This window comes from Rhododendron vialii, chromosome 1a (assembly GCF_030253575.1).
Source record: "Rhododendron vialii isolate Sample 1 chromosome 1a, ASM3025357v1".
Classification (NCBI taxonomy): domain Eukaryota; kingdom Viridiplantae; phylum Streptophyta; class Magnoliopsida; order Ericales; family Ericaceae; genus Rhododendron; species Rhododendron vialii.
The window spans coordinates 2083462-2110758 of NC_080557.1; the positions used below are offsets into that span (position 1 = coordinate 2083462).

The 27297-nt window shown below is 38.2% G+C and overlaps 1 long non-coding RNA gene and 1 pseudogene across 2 annotated transcripts; both read left to right on the forward strand.

Annotated features, from left to right (window-relative positions):
• The window catches only part of LOC131317623 (uncharacterized), a 102036-nt pseudogene that overhangs the window by 13118 nt on the left and 61621 nt on the right, over positions 1-27297 (forward strand).
• Positions 23204-26509, forward strand: LOC131325511 (uncharacterized). 2 transcript variants are annotated; one of them, XR_009199725.1, is made up of 4 exons: positions 23204-24013; positions 24112-25497; positions 26018-26064; positions 26244-26494. It is a non-coding gene; the product is annotated as an uncharacterized LOC131325511 (long non-coding RNA). The 2 variants fall into 2 exon arrangements; XR_009199724.1 differs by having other exon boundaries at positions 23204-25497; positions 26244-26509.

Here is a 27297-nt window from a genome sequence, read left to right on the forward strand (position 1 = left end):
CTCGGATTGACTTGTTAAGGTTCGGCTCGGCTCGTTTACTAAATGAGCCGAGCTCGAGCTCAAGTTTTCGGCTAGTTTAGTAAATGAGCCAAGCGGCTCTTTTCACTAAAATTTGACTCGTTAAGGGTGGCTCAACTCGATTAAAGAGGCTCGTTTAGCAAAAGACTAAGCTCGGCTCGTTAAGGCTCGAGTCGAGCTCGTTTGGTAAACGAGCTAAGCTTGAACTCGACAAAACTCGGATCAGCTCATTTACAGCCCTACTGATATAGTTAAAAACACATATGTTAGATTCCGCACATTGAACACATGAGTACCTTAATACTATATAAGTCTCTGATATCCCAAGCTGGCGGACGAATCCCCCACAATAAGTAAATAGAAATTTGGAAGCAAGGAACTACAAAAGTAAATGTCCAAAACAAAATTCATGATAACAAATGTAATATTATTTGATTAGTAATAAATATTTCTCATGGAAGAATATGTGAGCTTACTTGTGTAGCTTTTGATGACTTCAAAACCAGAAGAGATATATGGCTTGTGATGACTTGGAAACGAAAAGAGATATATGGTGCTCTGTACGTTATAAATCCCACTCATGTCTCTCTCCTCATATTTATAGGGCAAAAAAAATATCAAAGAACAAAAAAAAAAAAGGAGGGAGAAAATGAATATTCCTTGCTTGGAATAATGTTAAAGAAAATTAATGAGATAAATTACTTACTTCCAACCAACACTGTTAGAATAGAATATATTATTTGCTTGCAATATGGTTTGAAGACAAAAGCTGGGCCATTTGGATTGAGTAACATGCAACTCTTTTAACTACATCACATATAGAATATATTATTTGCTTGCAATATGGTTTGAACTTTGAAAACAAAAGATGGGCCCTTCAAGCTCCTAACTCCTTGTAAAAGGACTTGGGCTGACGTGACGTTGAAGGTACAATTAAGAGTTTTTTTTTTTCTTGAAAATGATGGCCCAGGATTTGAATTTCGGCTTAATGACCGGTAAAGACATGATTTTCTGTTAATAACCGGTAAGGATTAGTGTGGTTTTCTTATTTTGGAAAGGGAACTTTAGCACTCCTATAGTGCGCTTTTATAGGATTTAGGGTGCACTTTCCTATTATATAGTTTTAATGGTTTAGGCACTTTCATAAGGTATTCTAAAGTTTTAGACACTTTTATATATAGGGTACTCTAGGATTTTAGACACTTTCATAAGGTACCTTAAGATTTTAGACACTTTCATAAAGTATCCTAGAGCTTGTAGTTGAGCTCAAAAAAAGAAAATATGAGAGATTTTTAGCTAAGTCTCCCTTTTGGAAATGGGCTCATATATCCTTCTTGGTAATTTGGGCCCCCAAAGTGTCCAGAGCCGTCATTTCCCTTTGTTTTTTTTTTTTTGGTCATTCAATTATCTTAAATCTATTAGTATATCTTGGAAGATTTTGGAAGGAGAATAGGTGCTTACGAGAATCGAATCATGCTCATGTGCATGAGAGCATAAAAAAGACACTAACTGTATACCACTCTACTTGCGTACAATTCAGAGTTAGTGGGACCAAGATTTCAAATTAGAGTAATATAGGTAAGTATATATCTTTTTAGCAAATAATTGATGAAATTATATAATCTTATAGAATGCTACAGTAACAATTACTTTGGGTTATGACAAATCGCATAGTACTACATTCCTAATTTGAAAGCGCCGCATGCTACCTCATTTGAAATTCTACTAGTACAACTGTAAAATATGTTTTCATCAACATAAGCAAGTAATCATTCGATCATTTGCGGATCTAGATGCGGTTATGAAGTCAATCCTTCACAATTTTCATAATAGAAATTTTTTTACATGACCACAAAAAATCAAGTTATCGTGTCATATAATACGTGATAGAGACTCTTCGTTCTAAAACCTTCTTAAAAAATAAGCAGCTTATTTCACATTTTTAAACTCAGAAATAATGTAAATGAAAAATAGTTTTTCAATTTTTTTTGCCTCGTATAAAAGATCTCGATAATATCTATCAAACAAGATTCACATTGCATATTTTTATATTTCAATGAGCCAATAATTTTTGAGGTTGAAATTGCCTTCTTAAAAAATAAGAGGTTTTTTTTCCGTTCTGGAATCCACTCTTACTCTTTTCAATTTATTCTTAGGGCAATTTCATAACTTTGGTAAGGGGGCCTGAGACGATATATGTTACCATTTTCGCGAGGTCAAATTTGTCTAACTCTTTTAACTCATAAAAATTACAATTGTAGAGGGGTAAAGTGACCACACTTGACCTTGCATGACTCCGTTCATGACCTGAAGAAGTACTCTAGTTCTCTAAAGGAGGGGAGGACCCCATCACCTCAAGCATGGTCGATTTACCATACAAGCTTTAAATTATGTAAATAAGTGCAAAGCTAGATCGATAGATCTAGTCTTGCCATTAATTTGAAGGATTCAATTCGGTGTAATAACATACCCATTAGTTTGTTCTCGTGATAGTTCAGAGTAACTATCATAGATTCTTTTGTGCATTTCGTTATTTATGACTTAATCAAGTTTAATTCCATCCATGGACCATGACCGGAATAGATGATAAAACAAATAATACACTTAATTAAAACACCCATGCATGATCCGTTTGTTACTCGCGAAGAACCTTTGTTCCCACTATAAATAGAGCACATTCAAATCCTAAACGAAGATACAAAATGAAAGCAAATTTCCCCAATTGACGAAAATGAGAAGTCAAGGCCACTCCATGCCAGCAACATTTTTCCCTACCAACAAGCAAAAATTAAAATTTTAAATTTATAGCAACAGAACTTCAGAGTTTCATGCATTATGATCATCTTCCAAAACGCATTACTTGATGCAAAAACGTAGCGCGTGGCGGAATGTGAGTCATGTGACGCTTTATGGTGAACTTAGCAATCCTGATTTTTTATATTTTTTATCGGCAAAAAAAGATTTCATTAAAATTGAAGTGCCAAAATTATTTTCTCAATGAAATATGGGACCAAGATGTGATCACGGGCTGACACCTCAGTTATCAGAGAAATTGTGTTCTCCAATATTTATGTGTGTATTACAATCTGTATACTAAACAACATGATCTAGAGGATTGCTCTAATACCACATGTAAGATAAACAATACACATGTACATACAAGTATACATAGCGGAAATAAGATTGAACTAACCTCAAATCATTGTTGTTCAAGTAAAACACTAAACACACACACACACGAGTATCTTATTTTTCGAACCGCCCATTATTTTTAGGGGAGTGATTTTGCCACTCCTATTTTTGTTAATGTCACTTCCCTTTGAGCCATTATTAGATGATTTTTTTTAGAGAAGTGGAGTGACATTAACAAAAATAGAGTAACAAAATCAATTCCCTATTTTGAAAATATTTTTTATGGAGCTCTGTAAACAGTGGCAAAGCCAGAAATACCATTCAGAGGGGCACTTATCACAGTAATCTAAAAAAATACAGGTAAAATATATTTTTATTAAAATATGCTAAAATTGATTTATTTGACTATTTTCTATATGTGTATTTAAGTGTTATCAAATATTTTTAATGAATATCTTAAAAAGTAACAATGTTATAGGATTTCTATAATATTACTACTATGTACTCCCACGCAGAATACATCTGTCCCTACTACAACTTTATGCCATGAAGACGTACATGAGGGCCTCTTCTCGCACCCCCACCCCCCCCCCCCCCCCCCCCCCCCCCCCCCGACACCACCCCCCTTCCCCAGCCCCACTGCCTTTCCCCCTTGCCCCTTCTTTTTCGGTTTTTTTTTTTTTTTTCATTTTGACTAGTTTTTTTTGGTTTTACTTTTAAAAGTAAATAATTACTGTTTTATTTTTTTTTACTTTTACTAATTTTTTTATACTTTTATAAGACTTTAATTACTGTTTTATTTTTTTTAATTTTTCCTAATTTTTTTTTGTTTACTTATAAAAAACTTTAATTACTGTTATTGTTTTTTTTTTTTTAAACTTTTACTAACTTTTTTTTGTTTTACTTTTAGTTATTTTTTGTTTTACTTTTAAAAGACTTCTTACTATAAAGAAATTTCAATAACATAAAGAAATTTACTCACATATGTAATATTAAATAATTTTAAAATACATATAAAGCGTAAAAAAATAAGTGTTCCAATTTTTAATTCGTTTGAACCGGTGCGAATATCTTATTTTTCTTATCATTTCATCCTAAATGGTCGTAATGAATTTTTGGCTCTAAGGCCTTTCAATGAGCACCCTAAGAGAGACCTGAAACTAAATAATAAGTCTTAGGGTACTTGTTGAAAGGCTTTCGAGCCAAAAATTCATTATGATCATTGAAGACAAAATGATAAAAAAAACAAGATCTTTGCATCAATTCAACCGGATTGAAATTTGGAACATTTAAATAATATTAAATAAATAAAAATGAAAAAAAATATAAAAGTTATTAAGTAAATAAATAAGAAATAAAAAAATGCCGTGGGTTGAATTATTGCCGGGTATAATATTAAATAATTTTAAAATACATATAAAGAGTAAAAAAATAAGTGTTCCGATTTTTAATTCGTTTGAACCGGTGCGAAGATCTTATTTTTCTTATCATTTCATCCTAAATGATCGTAATGAATTTTTGGCTCTAAGACCTTTCAATAAGCACCCTAAGAGAGACCTGAAACTAAATAATAAGTCTTAGGGTACTTGTTGAAAGGCCTTCGCGCCAAAAATTCATTATGATCATTGAAGACAAAATGATAAAAAAAACAAGATCTTTGCATCGATTCAACCGGATTGAAATTTGGAACACTTAAATAATATTAAATAAATAAAAATGAAAAAAGATATAAAAGTTATTAAGTAAATAAATAAAAAATAGTAAGAAAATGGCATGGGTTGAGTGGGTTGAATATTGCCGGGGGTAGTTTGGTCCGGGGGGTGGGGTCGGGCGGGGGGTGTGTCAGGGGGTGCGCAAAGAGATTTGCTGAAGACATTTAGCATACACGTGTCCAGTATTGCATGGCTATATAGTAAATATGAATCTGTGATAGGAGTAAAAAAAAAAATTGCAGCAGGTGATAGTTAAAAATCCAAGAGGGGCACGTGACCTCCTAGTCCTTCATTGTCTCCGCTCTTACCTGCAAAAATTATCAGCTCAACACAATATCGGTAAGAAAATTTTTCTGAATTCATAGGTGTGAAACTGAGCAGTTGCCTTGTTCTCTTCCCTTTTCAAAAAGAATTTTTTAAAAAATTCCCCCTACTTCCAACATTTCTCTCTCTATCTCTCTCCACTTATCACCCCTACTATTTTTCAAAACACTTTTCAAAACACAAACTAAATCATATTTAGAAAAAATTCTTACCGATATCAAGTTGAGCTAGTTTTTTACAGGGCTTCATATAAAAATATTTTAAAAATAATGGATGGTTTAAATAAAATTCGTGGGATCCGAGATGGATCCCACAAAATCCATATGTATATGGTATGTATAAACTCATATGTACCCATAGTTTTATTGTTTCCGAAAACATTTGGGTAAAAGTAAAGATTTTTTACTTTTCCGATTCGTCTTGAGATGAGACGAATCAATAATCCAAAAAAAATTAACGCAATCTAACGAACGCGAGCACAGAGTGAGAAATGAGAGTAGGAACGAAGGCCATTTTGAAGAATTATTTGACTTTAGTTATGAGTATTGATGGTGTGCCACCCAGGATCCTTGTTATGAAATTCAGATGAATTATGAGAACCCTAACACCTGTATCCCAGTTAATAGTAGTCAAGAGTAACGCGACATTGACGTTTAGGGCCGTAAACGAACCGAGTCGTTTGCGAGCGGCTCGCAGCTCAACTCGTTAGTGGCTCGTTCAAGCTCGGCTCGGAAGTTAAACGAACGAGTTCGAGCCAATTTTTTCAGCTTGTTTTGTAAACGAGCCGAGCTCGAGTTAGGATATGCTCGGCTCGAGTCGGCTCACGAGCCGGAATATATATACTTAAGATTAGAATTTTTATTATTATTTCATAATTTATTTTTTCCGTTTTCACTTTTTAGTCAACCAAGGGAAGTGAGAGTACACGCACACCAGTACACTCCCGCTCTATAGAAAAATGAAAGATATATATCTTCACAATCACAATATTTTTGGTTATATTAAGCCTATGCAAGGATATATATACATTTTTCGTTGGTCATTATGACTCGTGAACAAGCTCGAGTTTGAGTCAAGCCTAGGCCTACTCGGCTCGAGTTCAACTCGTTAAGTTTTTACTGAGCTCGAGCTCGTATTCGTTAAATACTTATTAAACAAGCTTGAACACCGTAAAGTTCGGCTCATTTGCAGCCCTATTGACGTTACAAAGACGTTCACAACTTTACATGCGGAAATGGAAAAAGAGTTTGAGTACAAAATTTTGAAAAGGAAATTGATGCAGGGCAGCCTCCTTTTACGAAACTATTTGCAAGAAGAGATCACGAACTTGCTTATGTTAAAGATTCTCTCTTTGAAACATAAACACAAATAGGTATGAACTAGAGGTACTCCCTCTTCGAACACACGATTTTGAGAAACTTCTCAAATTTTCATTAATAATTCATAAAACAATTCCATTTTAATGTCACCCTATAATTTATTTTATACTAAAAACCTAAGACCATAAAGGAATCAGCAAAACAGGAAGCTGAATCCCGGTGAATCACTATTTGACTCAATATTACCAAAATCAAAAGATTTGATCTCAAAATACTAAATATTAAAAGAAAACTTGCCAAAACAAATGGCACTTAAAGCAGAATATTCAAAAATAATTTATAACCAAAATAATAAAACTAAAAATCTATTTCTTAAATAATAAACCATTTCCATTCTGCATCATTCTCCCCGTCTTGAAGAAACTCGTCCTCGAGTTTATAAAGTTGGATTCGTCGTGACTTGTCTGCATCAATCTTGTACTTCAAATTAATTTTTCGGACCCCAAACTGTAAAGATGAGTCAGGAAAACTAAAAGCAATATTGTTTGCCACAATTTGCTCTAAGTATGCAATCCAAATATTCTTCGTCATAATAGCTTCAATACGTTCCCAAAAAGAATCCTCAAATTGATTACCCCAACCAATCTCACCACCTTCAAGCATGGTAAAAACTTTTTTTTCCAATATTTTTTGATTTTTTTCTTTTGTAATTTTCTCCGCCGGGTCTTCATCAAAAACTGGTGATTTACTCCAATCCACTACTGGATCTGGAATAATATTTACTGTGAATGGCCACTCAATAGTAGCTTCATTCACCATTGCCCTCCCCCTCATCTGATGATTATTAGCCAAAGATTTGGTGATAGAAACATCATCCGACACCTCCTCCTCTTTCGGAAACCAAGGTTGAACTGGACGATGGTGAGATGGGATCGCAACTTCAAAAGCCTCCATGCGTTGGGTAAGCAACCCAATCGCCGCCAAGACTTGCTGCAATCTTTCATCCATTCGAGCATCTCGAGCAACCTCATCTCGCTCATAGACTTCATCAACACTAGTTGTATGACCTCCTCTTCCACCTCGACCTCCAGCACGTCCTCCGGCCATAGTCAGGATTGAAACGAGAGCTTTGATACCAACTGATGCAGGGCAGCCTCCTTTTACGAAACTATTTGCAAGAAGAGATCACGAACTTGCTTATGTTAAAGATTCTCTCTTTGAAACATAAACACAAATAGGTATGAACTAGAGGTACTCCCTCTTCGAACACACGATTTTGAAAAACTTCTCAAATTTTCATTAATAATTCATAAAACAATTCCATTTTAATGTCACCCTATAATTTATTTTATACTAAAAACCTAAGACCATAAAGGAATCAGCAAAACAGGAAGCTGAATCCCGGTGAATCACTATTTGACTCAATATTACCAAAATCAAAAGATTTGATCTCAAAATACTAAATATTAAAAGAAAACTTGCCAAAACAAATGGCACTTAAAGCAGAATATTCAAAAATAATTTATAACCAAAATAATAAAACTAAAAATCTATTTCTTAAATAATAAATCATTTCCATTCTGCATCAGAAATCTATTACTGTATCTAATTATTTTCAAGCATCCACAGTGAGTCCTGTGAGAAAGATCGCATAGGCGGTGGCCGGTTGCCCGGCGGTCAAAAAGCAGTGGCCTGGCCGGTTGCCTGGCGGTTGTATACACGGTGGCTAGTCGCATAGGAGGTGGCAGGTCGCCTGGCGATCGCATAGGCGATCGGGTAGGATTTATGAACCAAATTAAAGTGAGAAGCTCACCTCCTTGTCTTAGTTTCTGGAAGTGGCCATCTTTCTAAGCAAAACCATTTGGACCGTGAGCTGCAGCATGCAGCGTCCTCAACCATATTAGTTTGATTATTTCCCATCTCTTTTGCTTCTCCTTTCCCTTCAAATGTTCGGCAATCATACTGTACTCTTCTTCACGCCTCAGCAAATAATGGCAAGCCCCGTTAATGTCACCTGCATCCCCAGCAAGACATCTCGGATCGCTGAGGTCCCTCTCCAAAGGAAAAAGTGGCCCGACGTTGGGTAACATTAAAGGGTTGCATTACAAGTAGATACATCATTTAATATGACAGAGCTTTGGAAGCTTCCCTATTTTCCATCCACTGATCCAAAACGCGGGATCGGATCCAGAGTGATGATCTGCATGGCTGCATCCCATTCTATTTCTAAACTGTAGCATATTTCTGTTGCCAAGTGTACCCACTTAATCAGCCAAAAAATGACCAGGAATGACTTGATTTGAACAGTTTTTATTGAACCGTTCAATAAAAACTGCTCTAATCAAGTTCTTTCCGGTTATTTTTTTTTGTCGATTTCTAGCGAGTACTCTTAAAATCACGTTCTGAACACTTTGAGTAGCTCGGATCATCTATATTTGATCGTGAAAGCGAGGTCCGCACGGTTTCACCGTGCGGGAACCCTCACTGGATAAGGACTATATATACATAGTCCAGCTAGGGTTTTTGTTTTGTCGAATCCTTCCCTTCCCTTCCCATCCGTTCAATTCAAGTGTGTTACATAGCTGCTAGGGTTTTATTTCTTTCTTTCTGTGATTGCATTCGTGGTGTCTAGGCGGAATGACAAACCCCTTCTATGAAGAGGCGATGTCCTGAAAGATGGCCGCTGTGGAGAGGGAGAGGGAGAGGGATGACGATCTTGCAAAACTATAAGCCTACTGGGATCAATGTGCTCAACGTGAGAAGAATATGAACCACACGGGGATAATATTCATGCCTCCTATGATGAATTTGTTCAATTCCTAGTTGTATTTCATTATTATTCGTTTTCAGATCCAGATCCTCTCTCTCTCTCTCTCTCTCTCTCTCTCTCTCTGTGTGTATGTGCGTGTTTGATTATTCCTTTTGAGATCGAGATCGTCTTTTGATTTGATACTCCTACTATAATATTTAGGTGTTTGAGGAACCGGTCGGACCACCTTTTCCTGATGAAGTTGATCAGGCTTATTCTGTGTACGGTGGAGTTTGTGAAATGGACTTGAGAAAAGAGAAGTGGTGGGGGTTGACTACGACAAGTGTACAAAACTTGCTGTTCACAAATACAACTCCTACTTTAAGGTCTGGTCTGCTATGTCTTATGATGACGACGACTCTCTCTAGTCAAGGTCCCCCTCCCCTCGGTGTTCAATCAATATTCTCTTGCTAGATTCAAACATTTATCGGCGTGCAGGGCTCACGTCTTGGTGAACTGGATTTCATCAAGACCTTGAAGGTGAGTTCTCAGATTGCCGCCGGGATGGTGTTCATCGTAACCTTTGAGGCCAAGCATCTTGCTGCTGTTGGAGGCAACGTTAGGACCTATCAAACAACGGTGTTAACCTATGGGCCTAGGACTACTTGGTGGGTGATGTCTCTTACGGTCGAACCACCTAGCAAGGATGGTGAACAAGGTAGATTAACCCCTTCCCCCCCTTAACTTTGCTTATCTAGCAATCAAGCCAGTAGCGCTTACTTAGGAATTTGAAATATGCAGGTGATTGTTGGATCTTTCCTTTTTTCGCCACAATATTGATTTTCTTTTATTTGGTCGGACCTTGCTGACTTAGTGATTTCTGTGACACATCACTTATTTTGAGTTTTATCGTTTTCCCTTTTGTCTTCCCATTTCAACAAGGTTCAGGCAAATTTCATGCACAATTTTTCTGGAACGAATAGGAGTTCCCCCCTTGTTACTGAGGACTTCCATTAGCAAGATTAGTATGTTTGAATCATCATATCGACACCCAACTTTAGTTGGTCCACTCATATTGATGTTTTCAGTACTTGGAATTTGAATGGATGATAATCCTTGTTCGATTTATTGGCTGTTGTACCCTTTCGGTTAGTTGAATGGATGATATTTTTGGATGCAATTTCCCGAGAATGCGTTCTCTAGCTTGCCACTTTGGGTTAAATAACGAGACATTCTCAATGTTTGTTTCATACATTTGACCGAGGATGTGTTTACCTTTTAAACTAGCGTGTCGTTGGAAACTCTTTTGCATCATATCGAAATCGTATGTGATGCGGAAGAAAACATAATGTATGATGCCTCAAGTTGTCGTCCTCCTTTATCTGATCAGCAAGTTTTGTTGCAATAATTGCCCTTCTTTTGGATGTACTCTGACTTTTCGATTATGTTATTTATTGTTATGTCCTCTTTCTACCAGAGTTTAGATTTACCGTGAACAAATTACAAAAAAACTTTGTATAAAATTAAGGGGAGTGATTTTCACATTTCCCTTTTTGAATTCAGAATTCGTCACCATAGGGGTAGGTTTAATTTAGCGGGGAAATTTCAAAATTTGTTGCCATAGACCAACTTTTTTTTATTAATTATTCTTTTATTTATAAAAATTAAAATTATTTATCATAATATATATATATATATATATATATATATATATATATATATATATATATATCGGGGCGGTTCCGGGAACCCTTAAAAAAAAACCTCTAAAAAAAACCTCCCAAGTTCCCGATCAAATTTTGATGATCCGAGCCGCTCAATGTAATCAGAACGTGATTTTAATAGTGCCCGCAACATATCAGCAAAAAAAATGACCGGGAAAGGTTTCATCCAAACAGTTTTTTATTGAACTTTATTGAATGGTTTAATAAAAAACTGCTCAAATCAAGCCCTTCCTGGTTATTTTTTTTGCTAATTTCTCTAAGGCACCTTTAAAATCACGTTCTAAACACTTTGAGCGGCTTGGATCATCAACGTTTGTTCGGGAACTATGAAATTAAGATTTGGGGAGTTTTTTTAGAGGTCCTCGGAACCGCCCCGATTATATATATATATATATACACACACACACATACACAGTTTAATATAAAATTAAATCATAAAAAGGGAATGTAGATTAAATTTAGGAGTATAGGTAACAAAGTATTAAGTTGCATAGTTGGTAGAGGTTGTTAAATGGATACCCAAGATCATCAGTTCGAGTGGTGGTAATTTTAAAGCACAATTTTTTTTTTTACGTTTTGGCTTTTAGCGACCAAAAAATTCGTCTGCAATAAGAATGCATTGACGACGAAAAAATTCGTCACCAATGAGGCCATCAACGACAATTTTTTTTTTTTTTTGTCGCCAGGTCTTTAATGACAAGGAACGACGAACGGGGGCAACAAATTTTTTCGTCGGCAATCATTTCGGCGACGAAAAACATGTAATTGGGGACGATTTTTTTCCAGCTTGTTTTGGATTAAGCAAATATGTTGAAATAAACAGTAAGCTTGATTTGGAACGTGTGAAACTATTGTTTTGGAGGCTTTGCCTAAGGTAAGTTGGTCAAATAAGCCTGCAAGAAGAACTATTGTTTTGGAGGCTATGATTGCCTAAGGTAAGTTGGTCAAATAAGCCTGCAAGAAGAGCAAGAACAAAAACGTGGGCATTGAATTTAAGCTTCCGTATTTCATTTGTGATCTTTGCAAAGTTATCTACTTGTCTGTTTAATTTGCCTATAAAAGAATGTATTCTGATTATGTAATATGTGTGAGTGGAGTAAGAGAATAAGAGAGTTACACAGAGAGAAATTCCTCCTCTTTGTATGTTATTTTTCAGATTGAATGAGTTCAATATATGTGAGTGTGTTTGTGCAATTCTCTTGTGAGTTTCATACATTATAAGTGTGTGATCAATACTCCTCCACCCAACAAAGTGGTATCAGAGCTCTTAGGCTAATCCCGGAAAAAAAAAAAAAATCTCTCTCACAAAACATACCTTCGCCCTGCTATTTTTTTCAAACAGACTCAAAATCAGTTTTTTTTTGGTGCTGCCCAGATTTTTGAGTGCGCCGAAAAAAAGTACCATCTGTCTTTTCCACCAGAAAAACAGAAGTGATCGACACTCAGTTTTTCGATTCCATAAACTGAATCGTCTCACGCCGACGAGTTCAGTCCCGGCAAGATCGAAGCCGTCCGACTGGAGGTGAAAGCGCAGCTATTCATCTTCCACAAGTCTGGTGAACCAAGCCGAATCATTGAGACGAAACCGGAGTGGTCACACCCGAAGCCAGACGGACAGTGTGTCTCTGTAGTTCCAGATTGAAGAAGCAATTTTTTCTTCTTTGGTTCCATCGTCAAAATCAAAGAAGAAAGGAGCAGGTGTCTTTGTTTTTTTTAAAAAAACAAAAGATTACATTTAATTTCACCACCAGACAAGTTGTCTGATCCAATTCCTCCTACCAAGCTACTTTCCATAAAAGCTGGTCCACCGAAGGTTCAATTGCAGTCTAACTCCTGTACTTTTGAAGTTATCTAGTCAAAGTTCAAAAGTTGCAAAGATTTCATTTTGACCCCAGTAAACTAGATTCCATCATTTCTAGTTTCGATGGCTAATGGAACATCCCAAGCTGTTATTCCAAAGCTCACCAAGGACAATTATGATAATTGGTCCATCCAAATGAGAGCACTGCTGGGTGCTCAAGATGTTATGGAGATGGTAGAAGAAGGTTACGATGAACCCGCCTCAAAAGAAGCTGAAACAGCTTTAAAGGAGGAACAGAAGACCACACTTCGTGCCGAGCGAAAGAAGGATTGCAAAGCCAAGTCCATCATCTATCAAGGACTTGACGAAGCCACATTCGAGATCATCGCTTCCGCCAAAACTTCCAAAGAAATTTGGGAGAAGCTGCAGAAGACCTACAGAGGTGCTGACAAAGTAAAGAGGATTCGCCTTCAAACACTACGAGGTGAATTCGAGTCTTTGCGAATGAAATCCTCAGAATCTATTTCTGAGTATTATGCTCGAATTATGGTGGTTTCAAATCAAATGAGGAGAAATGGCGAAACTCTCACCGACACGAGAGTTATAGAAAAGATCTTGCGATCTTTGGATCGCAAATTCGACTTCATCGTTGTTACATTAGAAGAACTTAAAGACGTTTCAACCATGTCTATTGAAGAGCTCGTGGGTTCGCTGCAAGCCCACGAACAGAAGTTGCACAGAGACGATGATAGAGCCCCGGAACAAGCTCTACAAATGAAGTTATCCCTCAATGAAGGAAGGTACGAGCAAGGGGGGACATCTCAGAGGGGACGAGGCTATGGTTCCCATGGAAGAGGCTCTAGAAATTCAAATTCCAGAGGCAGAGGTGGCAGAGGATTCTCCAGAGGAGGGAATCAAAATCATGCTCCAAGAGGAGGTGGTCGAGGACAACAAAATTATGCTCCAAGAGGAGGTGGACGAGGACAACAAGGTCATAATCCACGAGGAGGAGGACAAGGCAGAAGAGGCAGTTACAACAATCGTTCGAACGTTGACAAAAGTAACGTTCAGTGTTACAATTGCGAAAAGTATGGCCACTATAGCAATGAGTGCCGGGGAAGATCAGCATCAGATCAAGTTGGCGAAATAGCCAACTATGCAGACAAGGAGCCATCAGGAGGAGATTCAATGAGTCTCATGGCACACAGCCCAATCGAGCAGGATCAAGGTACATGGTTTCTTGATTCTGGAGCCAGTAATCATATGACTGGCTCAAGGCAGCTTTTTACTGAACTTGATGAAAAGGTTCAGGGAGATATTTCTTTTGGTGACCTCTCTAAAGTACCAGTTCGAGGGAGAGGTGATATTATAATCAAAAGGAAGAATGGAGATCATGCATTCATCTCTAACGTCTACTATGTTCCAGACATGAAGACTAATATTCTTAGTCTTGGACAATTCCTTGAGAAAGGCTATCAAATTAGCCTGAAGGATATGCAGCTGACGGTTGCGGATGCTCGAGGGAAGCTGATAACTCGAGTAATGATGGCGAAGAACAGGATGTTTCCGCTAACTGTTCTTCATGACACGCCAAAGTGCCTCAATGCCATTATCAATGACAAAGATTGGATATGGCATCTCAGATATGGGCACCTCAACTTTGAAAGCTTGAAGCTGTTGGCGAATAGGAAGATGGTTAAGGGCTTACCTCATATTCAACATCCAAATGAGGTATGCGAAAGCTGCATTCTTGGCAAACAACACCGCAATAACTTTGGAAAGCAAGTTGATTGGAAAGCATCTATGCCTCTCGAGCTAGTACACACAGATGTTTGTGGTCCATTAAAGCCAATCTCAAATGGTCAGAACAGATACTTCCTCACGTTTATCGACGACTATAGCAGAAAGACGTGGGTATACTTTCTGAAATTGAAGTCAGAAGTATTTGAACAGTTCAAAGAGTTCAAAGCTCTTGTTGAGAAAGGAAGCGGCTACCACATTAAGACATTGCGGTCAGACCAAGGAGGAGAGTACACTGGAGATCAATTTGAGGGATTCCTTAGGCAACAAGGAATCAGACACCAGTGCACACCTGCCTATACTCCTCAACTAAACGGTGTAGCTGAAAGGAAGAATCGCACCATTCTCAACATGGCTAGAAGCATGTTGAAAGATAAAGACATGCCCAAGAGATTTTGGGCCGAAGCAGTTCAGTGTGCAGTTTATCTACTGAACAGGTGTCCTACGAAGAATGTGCAGTCGAAGACACCACAAGAAGCATGGTCCACTCACAAGCCAGGTGTGGGTCATCTCAGAGTGTTTGGTTGTATTGCCTATGCTAAAGTTCCGGAGGCTAACAGAACCAAACTCGAAGACAAAGGAGTTAAGTGTATCCTTGTTGGATATGGTGACAGAACGATGGGATACAGGTTGTATAATCCCATCACTCAGAAAGTGATTTTCAGCAGAGATGTCATTTTCGAGGAAAATGAATCCTGGAGCTGGGGTCAAATAGAAGCTACCAAGAATATGGAGCTAACACTTGAAGATGAAGAACAGGTACAAACCAGAGATGTACCTGGTAGACCAGAAGATCAACCAGCATCTTCCCGTGGTTTCTCTTCACCACAACAAGGTGAACCATCCTCACCAGTTGAACGAGAAATTTCAGACATGAGGCCCAGAGGAATTCGGAACTTGAATGATCTGTATCAGAATACAGATCAGATGGATGCAGATTTTACCATGTTCTGTCTGCAAATCAGTTGTGATCCAGTTAGTTTCGAGGAAGCTACCCAAGAAGGAAAATGGAGGAAGGCTATGGATGAAGAGATTCAGTCCATAGAGAAGAACAAGACTTGGGAGCTAACCTGCCTCCCAAAAGGTCACAAGGCAATTGGAGTAAAGTGGATCTACAAAGCTAAGAAGAACGCTCAAGGAGAGGTTCAGAGATACAAGGCAAGGCTTGTAGCAAAAGGATACAAGCAAAGAGAAGGCATCGACTATGGCGAAGTATTCGCCCCTGTTGCCAGGATGGAGACAATCAGGCTAATAATCTCATTAGCTGCTCAGAAAAGATGGAAGATCTACCAATTGGATGTCAAGACAGCATTCCTGAATGGATTTCTAGAAGAAGAAATCTATATTGAGCAGCCATTTGGATATGTGAAGAAAGGTCATGAAGACAAAGTGTACAAATTGACGAAGGCGCTATACGGGCTGAAGCAAGCGCCTCGTGCATGGAATACCAGAATTGATAAGTACTTCCAAGAGAATGGATTCGAGAAGTGCCCTTACGAACATGCACTCTATATGAAGAAGGAGACTGATGGAAGCCAGTTGTATGCATGCCTCTATGTTGATGACTTGATTTTTACAGGCAACAATCCAGCCATGTTTGAAGCATTCAAGAAGACGATGTTTCAAGAGTTCGAAATGACGGACATCGGACTTATGGCTCACTTCCTAGGCATTGAAGTGACGCAAAGTGACGAAGGAATTTTTATCTCCCAAAGCAGGTATGCCATGGAGATACTGAAGAAGTACGGGATGAAGACATGCAATCCTGTGACGACTCCAGTCGACAGTGGACTGGAACTGAAGAAAAGTGATACTGGGAATGTTGATCCAACCTATTTCAAAAGCTTGGTTGGAAGTCTGCGATATCTAACCTGTACTAGGCCAGACATACTCTATGGTGTTGGGCTAGTCAGTCGATACATGGAGACGCCAGATCAGTTACACTTGTTCGCAGCAAAGCGGATTCTCCGCTACATCAAAGGAACTCATAATGACGGACTATTCTATCAGTCAGGCGGTGACCTGAATCTTTCCGGCTATTCAGATAGCGATTGGGGAAGAGACTTGGATGAAAGGAAGAGCACAACAGGGTTCGTTTTCTTCATTGGAGATACTGCCTTCACTTGGACATCCAAGAAGCAAGCGATTGTGACATTGTCATCTTGTGAAGCTGAGTATGTTGCCGCTAACTCAGCTGTCTGTCATGCTATATGGTTAAGGAATGTGCTGAAGCACTTGGGCTTTCTGCAAAAATTGCCCACAGAGATCTATGTTGACAACCGCTCTGCAGTTGCGCTTGCAAAGAACCCGACTCATCATGAAAGAAGCAAGCACATCGATACCCGCTACCACTTCATCAGAGAGCATGTAAAAGCAAAGGAAGTGGAGTTAGTTTCTTGCAGGACATATGATCAAGCAGCAGATATCTTTACGAAGCCCCTCAAACATGAAGCTTTCGTCAAAATGAAGACAATGCTTGGAATGAAGAATCTCTGAGAATCAAGCTTAAGGGGGGATGTTGAAATAAACAGTAAGCTTGATTTGGAACGTGTGAAACTATTGTTTTGGAGGCTTTGCCTAAGGTAAGTTGGTCAAATAAGCCTGCAAGAAGAACTATTGTTTTGGAGGCTATGATTGCCTAAGGTAAGTTGGTCAAATAAGCCTGCAAGAAGAGCAAGAACAAAAACGTGGGCATTGAATTTAAGCTTCCGTATTTCATTTGTGATCTTTGCAAAGTTATCTACTTGTCTGTTTAATTTGCCTATAAAAGAATGTATTCTGATTATGTAATATGTGTGAGTGGAGTAAGAGAATAAGAGAGTTACACAGAGAGAAATTCCTCCTCTTTGTATGTTATTTTTCAGATTGAATGAGTTCAATATATGTGAGTGTGTTTGTGCAATTCTCTTGTGAGTTTCATACATTATAAGTGTGTGATCAATACTCCTCCACCCAACAAAATAATCTAACCAATCTCGTGCACACCTAACAATAGGATCTTAGTTGTGTGCTTGACACAGTTGAGAGAGTAAACTGAGCAAGAGACATTTTTCAACACACAATCAACTAAAATTCACAAACCACCATAGAGGGTGTTCCACTAAGTAAACCTTCTGTCCTTATTCAAATTTGTTTTTATATTTATTAGTTCTGCGCTAAATTTTTATAGATTATTGATTCATCTGGTTCAAAAAAGTAAATTTTTTTTTTACATATTTTGAGAAATATACACTTTTGAGCTAAAAGGGCCACTTTTTGTTTTTTTTTGTTTTGTGTGCTCAAAAAGTGGATATTTCCTAAAACATTTGGGTAAAAGAAAATATTTTTTACTTGATAAATCAATAATCTATAAAAGTTTAACGCAAACTAACCAACGTGAATTTTTTTTAAATAAGGACGAAACTTCCAAATAGTGTTAAAAGTTAAGCAGAACGGATAAAATTTGTGAGCGCGAGGATTAAAAGCGTGAGCACAGAACGAGAAGTGAGAGTATGAACGAAAGCCATTTTCAAGAATTATTTGACTTTTAGTTATGAGTATCGATTGTGTGCCAAGATCTTTGTTATGAAATTCAGACGAATTATGAGAACCCTGACACCTGTATCCTAGTTAATACTAGTCAAAGAAGACCAGTAACGCGACTTTGACGTTATAAAGACGTTCACAACTTTACATGCGGAAATGGAAAAAGAGTTTGTATACAAAATTTTGAAAAGGAAATCTATTACTGTATCTAATTATTTTCAAGCATCCACTGTGAGTCCTGTGAGAAAGATCGCATAGGCAGTCATCGGTCGCCTGGCGGTCGCATAGGCGGTGACCTGGGTGGTCGTCGGTTGCCTGGCGGTCGAAAAGGCAGTGGCCTAGGCGGTCGTCGGTCGCCTGGTTGTCGCATAGGCGGTGGCAGGTCGTCTGGCGGTCGAATAGGCGGTGGCCTAGGTGGTCGCTGGTTGCCTGGCGGTCGAAAAGGCGGTGGTCTGGGCGGTCGTCGGTCGCCTGGCTGTAGCATAGGCGGTGGCAGGTCGTCTGGCGGTCGCATAGGCGGTCGGGAAGGATTAATGAACCAAATTAAAGTGAGAAGCTCGCCTCCTTGTCTAAGTTTCTGGAAGTGGCCATCTTTCTAAGCAAAACCATTTGGACCGTGAGCTGCAGCTTGTAGCATCCTCAACCATATTAGTTTGATTATTTGCCATCTCTTTGGCTTCTCCTTTCCCTTCAAATGTTCGGCTATCATTCTGTACTCTTCTTCACGACTCAGCAAATAATGGCAAGCCCCGTCCATGTCACCTGCATCCCCAGCAAGACATCTCGGATTATTGAGGTCCCTCTCCAAAGGAGAAAGTGGTCCGACATTGGGCAACAATGAAGGCTGCATTACGAGCAGATACATCATGTAATCTGACAGAGCTTTGGAAGCTTCCCTATCTTCCATCCACAACATTGTGGGATTGGATCCAGAGTGATGACCTGCATCCCATTCCCATTCCAAACGGTAGCATATTTCTGTTGCCAAGTGCAACCACTTAACTATAAAGAGAAAAGAACCCGGCATGTTAGGGTCGCCTACTGTCTCCCAAATCTCGTCCAATTCACGGGTTAAGCTGTCGGATATGCTTGAACCAATCCAAGGTTTATGAAAAAACTCTAAAATCGCATTGTATACCGGAGGATCTATAGAACATGTAGTCTTGTGTTGGGATTTATCCCACTTAACCTCATAATTATACCCTAACACCGACCTGATTAATTTCCTATTTGGACTAATTTGAACATCAGGCTCGCTATGCTTGAGACAATAACCAAGTAGATCAAATTGCCCAATCATTTGAGACCAGTACTTTTTCTCCCTCTTGAAAAGCCATGGAAATCTTTGACTCAACCATATCACCCATTCCCCTCTACCCTGTTTGATTAGCCAAAGCATCATCCAATTGGAGGAGAATATTTCAATGGCTGCATAAATCTCCAAAGCTACAGCTCCTACAGTCAATACAACTGTAATTGCAATATCCATCTCATGCCAATTCTCTTCAACATGGCCAACATGCTCTTCCCTGGTCTTTAAATGTACAATCTGAATGGTTAATCCTACTAACACAATCACCGTACATCCAAAGCTGATACAGCGCATTATAAAACCTCCCTTACTGTATATTATGGCAGCCTTTGTATATAGCAAATCATACATGAGTCCCGTTTTAACCTCCAGTGCATCCCTCAAAATGTTATCTTCCATATCACCCCAGTGGTCGTCCACCAAATCTATATCAATGCCCCAATCAACGTCGTCCACCGGATCTATATCAATGCCCCCATCAACGTCGTCCACCGAACCTAAACCAGGGCCCCCATCAACGTCCACGAGACCTAAACCAAGGCCCCCATCAACCAAATACCCCATAAACCGATGCAGATGTTCATAAGCCACAACTAAAACCCGCACATAGTCATGACCCTCGGTTAAATATTTATCTCTAAGACTACCGAAGGGTCTCCAGTGTAAGTATTTATCGTCGCTCACCGCCTTGAGAACCCATGTTCTCTCCCCGTACTTGATAACTCCCGCTAGAACCATGAATTTTTCCACGAACATCAGAATAACATAAATCGCTGCAGAAATTTGAACCAATAATCCTAGAAGATGCCTCAACCACAACTGATTATCTTCCAATGAATAAGCAGTTATGCTGTTAGGGCCACCGAGATGTAACAAAAGCAACGGTGCCCATATGGCCCATAATAAGTTGCTTTTTTCGAGATTGCCTTGGACATCTGAGAGTTTGCCAAGAGCAATCGTCGCTACCAAGTCTGCCATTAAATAGGCCGACCAAAGAAGGATGTTAATCCACATCGATGATATGTATTTTCTTCGGTCGCCAAATATGGATAGAATTATTTGTAGGGTGAAACTAAGTAGAACCAGTGCTCGAAGATCCCACGCATCCCAAAGTCTCCGCAACCATGGTGGAATTGGATCCATCCCACCCCAACCGTTTGTCTTCTTGATATATCAAAATATGAAAAACAAAAACTAATTAAAAGGATGCAAGCAAAACAACTGAAACATATATTGTCTATTTTCACATGCAACTAAGAGCATCTCCAATGGGAGATGTTAAATTCCTACGTGGACATTTTAACGGTAAAAATTGACATCAAAATTCAATCCAACCTAACAGCCTAATACACATGGATTTGAAGGCAAGTTTTCTCATGTCAACTTTGACAGCCACCCTTCTCCATTCCAAATTTCAAAAAATGAACATTCGTATTTTGACATAAGGGTTTGAGAGGGATAATTTGATCAGAAATGATATTGGTACCGACCTCCCGGTACCGAAATCGTACCGCCGGCCGCCGGTGGGCCGTCTCCGGCCACCGGACGGCCGATCCGAGCCGTCCAAAAATTTTAAAAAAAAAAAACGAGGGGGCGTACGCGGGAATCAACGGCATCCGAGGTGTGTAAGGTTCTTGATCCGAGCACCCTTTTTTCGTGTATATATGTATATTCCCGCGAATATACATATATACACGAAAAAAGGGTGCTCGGATCAAGAACCTTACACACCTCGGATGCCGTTGATTCCCGCGTAGGCCCCCTCGTTTTTTTTTTTTAAAATTTTTGGACGGCTCGGATCGGCCGTCCGGTGGCCGGAGACGGCCCACCGGCGGCCGGCGGTACGATTTCGGTACCGGGGAGGTCGGTACATGTAGCACTACTCTAATTTGATGTCAAATAAATAAAATTTGACATAAGGGTTGGAGAGGAGGTCCTGATGTCAAATTGGAAATGCCACATCAGCCTTAAAAAAAAAAATTGGCATTCCTAATTTGAAGTCAAGGGTTGGAGATGCTCTAAGGTGTAACGACTAACACGCACTCTTTAGTGGGCCAATAACTTGTCGGAGCGTAACAACATAGTCCAGAATGCTTAAACCCCAAGTTATTTGGTGGCAATGCACGAAGGTCTATCATATACTGGTTTCAACTCAAACAAAAGTCTAGTTAAGAGAATATAATTAACTGTCGCAAGGGTTAGTTCGGTTAGCTGCTCCCCACCCAGTTAACCATGGTTTCATTGTTTGTGTTATGCCGCATGCATGAAAATAATTTATTGTGAATTTTATAGTCTTGCACGGATGATCTGCCTTTGATTGAACTAGGGGAGGGGATAAGTCGAAGTGCATGTAATTTATCTAGTCATTGAAGACATCTGGTATGAAAAAGACGATATTATATTTAGGGAAAATGACGGCCAATGATGTGTTTTGATAATTAATACCCATCAAGAACATACTGAGAACATTTGTTAATGCTGAAAATGTCCTTAGCGGGTAATAATTATCAAAACACGTCCTGGACCGTCATTTTCCCTTATATTTAACTAAGGAATCAATGAAAGCCGACACCAATCCCACTTCTGAAAACGTAACAAGAAAATAGCTCCACGAATCACGATATTCTGTTTTTTTTTTTTAAACCCAGCTCGTCTTTGTTTATTTTATTTCTTAAGTTTTCCACAAAGTCAAGTAAAATCAAAATTAAAAGAAATTGATAAAACACTTTAAGGCCACCAAATTAAGGCTTTGTTTTTTTACAAGAAGGCTCTGTTTATTTCAACGTAAAACATTTTACATCATCAAATGATATATATGTAAATTATTTTTCACATCAAAAGGTTTCCGGCATTTGGGTGGCAAAAATTATTTGGAGAATAACCAAACAAGAGTGATAGGATACTGGAAAAGCCAAGAGAGAAGGGGAAGATAGTCAATTATTTGTGCCCAGCCTAATCAATAACGAATTTCTGGTGACATGGATTGGTATACCTCCCCGGCCAGGGGCCGAGACACTGGTGTTTGAAACTGCCAAAAATGACTTATGGACAATTTGAGAGGAAAACATTTTTGTTCGTATGTAAAATGTTTTAGGCACTTGCGCGCTTTATAACCAAACAATGGAAAAAAAGTGAACATCGACACGATGGAGCCTAATTGCAAATAAGTCCAACGGAGCTGTAAAAAGAAATATGCAAACGGATAACACAGCTTAGGAGTATCTTGAGCAGAAATGAAACCAAAAATCTGTCAAACAGATACAGAGATACTGAAGGCAAATTTGATTTTTTCCCTTGTGAGCTCACTCAATTTCTTCATCTTCATACAAGGAAGAGGAACAGGGAGCAGCGAGAATTCGTGGACTAGTATGTGATGTCAATGGGGTATTATTGGGTTCAATTTTAGAAATTAATTAATTTCCTAAAGACAAATGAGTATTATTTTGGTGTTAGCTTTTGTTTCTCTTGGTGTTAGCGGGTTTTCGGCTTTCGTTTTGGTTTGTGGTATTTTGGTGGCATATTGCCTTCGTGTGGTTTTGGTCCTCTGGTGGCATATGCTGGTGTGCTAGTGATCCTTTTAATCTTTGTTTTTTTTTTAAAAAAATTAATAAATTTTCTTTTTGCCATTTCAAAAAATTAATTAATAGGTTTAAAAAAGAGTCACATGGAGGCCAAAACATTTTAGACCATCACCCCTAGCACACGTGAATTTTTAATTTTAATACCTTAGTTCTCATTTGGTTATCTTATCTATACACTTGTAATAAAAGAACCAACAATGCTAAGCCAAGTCATGACTTGAATTTACGTTATTGGCCTCTGAAGTTTTCGTTCTTGTTTTGTCCTTGCATGTGTCGAGCTAGGGTTAGTTTTGGTATTTCGCCTTTTGTTTGGGAACGATGGCCTTTTGCTTGGGAAAGATTGAAAGCGAGAGAGTCGAGTTGGTTTTCCGGATTTCACTCAGCAGATTTGTACTCTCTTTACGGATTTCACTCAATTTCGGTACTTTGTGAGCCGATTCAACTGTACTATGTGATCATCACGGCACTGTTCTTACGGCTGTTACCCAGCAAACGATCGAAAGCGAGAGAGTCGAAGTCGATTTTCCGGATTTCACTCAGCAGATTTGTACTCTCTTTACGGATTTCACTCAATTTCGGTACTTTGTGAGCCGATTCAACTGTACTATGTGATCATCACGGCACTATTCTTACTACTGTTACCCAGCAAACTATCGAGAGTGAGAGAGTCAAAGTCGGTTCTCCGGATTTCATTCAGCAGATTTGTACTCTTTCCGGATTTCACTCAATTTCGGTACTTAGTGAGCCGATTGAACTGTACAATGTGATCATCACGACACTATTCTTACGGCTGTTGCCATCTTTAAAGGAGAGGCGTGATTGTGTTATTGCTTCACCTCATTTTGTTAGGGCTACAATCAAAGAAAAAGCGTGAGCAGAGGTAAATTCCCGTTCATTTTCACGTTTGGATTCGATTTCGCTTCGATTTGATGATGTAGGAAATACAGATTTGAATTTGTTAGAATCCCTTTGTCATCTTCTATGTGTGCACCATTCGAACAAGAGCCCTAGCTCTGGTATAGATGCTGGCTGTTGTCCTATCTGTTTGGTCAATTATCTTTTAAATCCGTTTAAAATATACACTTCTTCTAATATTTACGATCATTATATTCAGGTGGTTTCCCTTGAACCAGCTGAGACATGTGCAGCTTTCAAAGCATTAGCATATAATGCATTGTGCTGCAAACTAATCTTCTGCGCCAATGTACTGCAATGGTCCAATACATTTGTTTATGAGTATGGCAGCAATAGCAATTTAAACCAATGGCCTCATGGAATGAGTTTCTGATTTTTAATAACTTCAATGCATTGTATTCTTTGTGCACTATAGGTGTTTGATGAAAAGCCACATTTATTTCTTATGTCTAATTGTCCATAAAGTTGGTATGGTTCTCTGGAACAAGTGATTCATTGCTCATTTGTAATGTGTTTTTGATCATTCTTATAAATTCGTGGGCAATGACACAAAAGGGGAGGTAGCCTTTTCACGCTTTTTGTCATTAGGAGAAGTTGTTGCGAGCAAAATTTAGGAAACTACTTACACATTAGCTGCATTTGTTATCGATAAAGGGCTCTGTTTTAGGGGTTAACTTCTTCTTTTTTCCCCTCATAAGAGATGTGAGACCTGAGGCAGGTTCGATATAGAAAGACGACAATGTGTCTTCTATAGATTAAATGTCTATCCAATCAAAGAGTACATGGAATTCATAAACTGAATAGGCCAAGCTTTTTTTGGTTCTTGTGATTTTTGAAGTTTTAGGCGGAGATGACAGAAAATGAGTCTGATTTCATCGAGTTGCTCGAGGGTGAGCTCCAGAAGTTCAAGGATTTTTCGTAGAGAAATAGGGAGAGTACATCAGCGTCATCGTCATGTTGCATTAAGTTTTGGGCATAGGGACGCAAGTATTGTGTATCTTTATTATTGCTATAGGAACTATAGAAATTCTAATGCTTGTCTTTGAAACAGAAGTTGGGCAGTGGAAAATCACATTCTCATCAACCACATTTAACTTCTTGTTTAAGTTTGTCTCAGAATGCACATAATTGCCAATTGTCCACATGTATGGTAGTTTGATAATGCATTGTTGTTTCCACATCCTGATATGGCAATAGTTTTCTTCTTTACTTTAAGTTTGTAATTTTTTTGTTCCACATTTGACAAAATGATTGTTGAATTAGTCCATAAAAAGAAAGGAAAATTAGACCACATGATCATTGAGACTACAAAACAGTGGCTATATATTCACAGTTTTGCTAGATACATTGGACTTCTCCAGTTGACGTCGTAACATATATGCTATATATCAACTTTACAGGATTGACAAATCCGGCACCAATCGTTACTTTTTATGCAGAGGATCATATTTTTAATGACGTTAAGCTGCATGGTGTAGTCATTTTGGTTGATGCTAAACATGCTAATATTGATGTTAAGCCGAAAGGAGTGGTCAATGATGCAGTAGAGCAAATTGTATATGTTGATCGTATCTCAGTCAATGAGGTACACATTGTTTGTGTCTCTTAAATAAAAAGGTTAAACTTTAGGATTCTTGACTGACATAGTCTATGTAAATTGTGTTCTGATTTTATTTAACTCAGAGCCGTTTCTATACTGGTGGACCACTTAGTGCAGCTTCATCAAAGCTGAAACATTAGGTCTTCGGACCTTTGAAGACTGGTCTATCCATATCTTAATTTTTAGTTTGAATTTGGAGCCCATGGCTCTCCTCATGAATTGTTTTCATCTCCTTAAACCAACAATCTACCAAGTTCAGTTTTAGTATTCTTCTGCTTGGTGGTACCTAAACTATCATCATAGGAAGAGATCTGAGGTTTCGATAAGTTCAGGCAACTGAATGCCTTTTGTGCTGTCAATGCTGCTGTAGTATCTTGGTATCATGTAAATGGGAAGTTATCTATGTTAGATAGTGTATGATAGTTGAATAAAGCTTTGAGTTTCTAATTTATGTTTGCTGGTTTAAAACGTGGTTAATTTGGTCTTCCTTGTTGCTGGTAGACAGATCTTGTTGGCGAGTCCTAAGTTGCTTCTTTGATTCAACGAATAAAGGTATATTGTTCTGCAAATACTTCACCTGTCCTTCCTACTCTCCCTCGACGTATCGGTAATTAAGAACTTTTGCTGAAAACTTGTTCCGCATTACAATACCAATTGTGATTATTGAGAATAAGCAAATAAAATTCGTTGAAACTCATTCTTTTACAAACTATGGTTCTTTAATTTTGCAGAACTTGGAGTCTGATGTCACAGTCGACACTGTTCCAAACGTGGAGAAAGAACATGAAGATGTTGGTACATATTTTAGTCCCTCTTTTCAGAAATTATGAAACCGGAGAAGCATAATGTTTAATCCATACATGCGGTTTATTGGTTAAAAACCAAGGACCTTTAAGTGCTTTTGTTATATGTTTTTGCTATTTTGTCAATGAAGATAATATATCTTTTGCGACCTATATACTAATCAAACATTTGAACATTTTGTTATTCAAATTCCTCATATTCCAACATTGCTTAGCGAATAAATAATATTTTAACATTCACTAATTAAATTTGCCTATTTTGTGTGGGTATCTACAATTCATTTGGCTTTGGTGGGCATAATGTGGTGGTTGTTTTCGCTCCATTCAAGCCCTAGATAAAGATTAATCGAAGTAGCCTCCCTCTTCACCTTTTTCCTTTTGGAAAGATTTGATTTTGGTATCATATTAATTGTCCAAAGCATAACTACAAAACATTTGAGTATATCACGGTTTCATCATTTTATGATATTTGAGTGATGGCTGTTGAAGTTGAACCACTGAACGTACTCGAAAAGTATATAGTTGGTGGTATGAACAAAAATAACATGTGTATTAACTTTCCGACTAACAATTAAATCAATGAGCACGCAGAAACGTGCGAAACACGAGCATTACACTAGTGTCATAAAAAGGACAGAGTCTTTGCGGCTTTGCTTATTGCTCCAAAAAGATTAGTAGCTAGCCATTGGTCCTCCTAGTTTGGATCAACTTTGCATTTTTATATAAATGGTCCTTCTAGTTTCATTCGAGTATCATTTTTATTCTTCAAGTATCAATTATAACTCTTTTGACCTTCACGTTTGCTATTTGTTCCAAATACTTGGTTTATATTTCTTATTAAAAGAAATACCCAAAGCAAAATACATATTTGAATATTTATCTGTAGGATAACAGATACTCAACGAACAAAATATATATGTTGAATTTTTTATTTCCTTTATGACCGATGACGTACAATATAATTTCAAAATCTGTTTGCTGT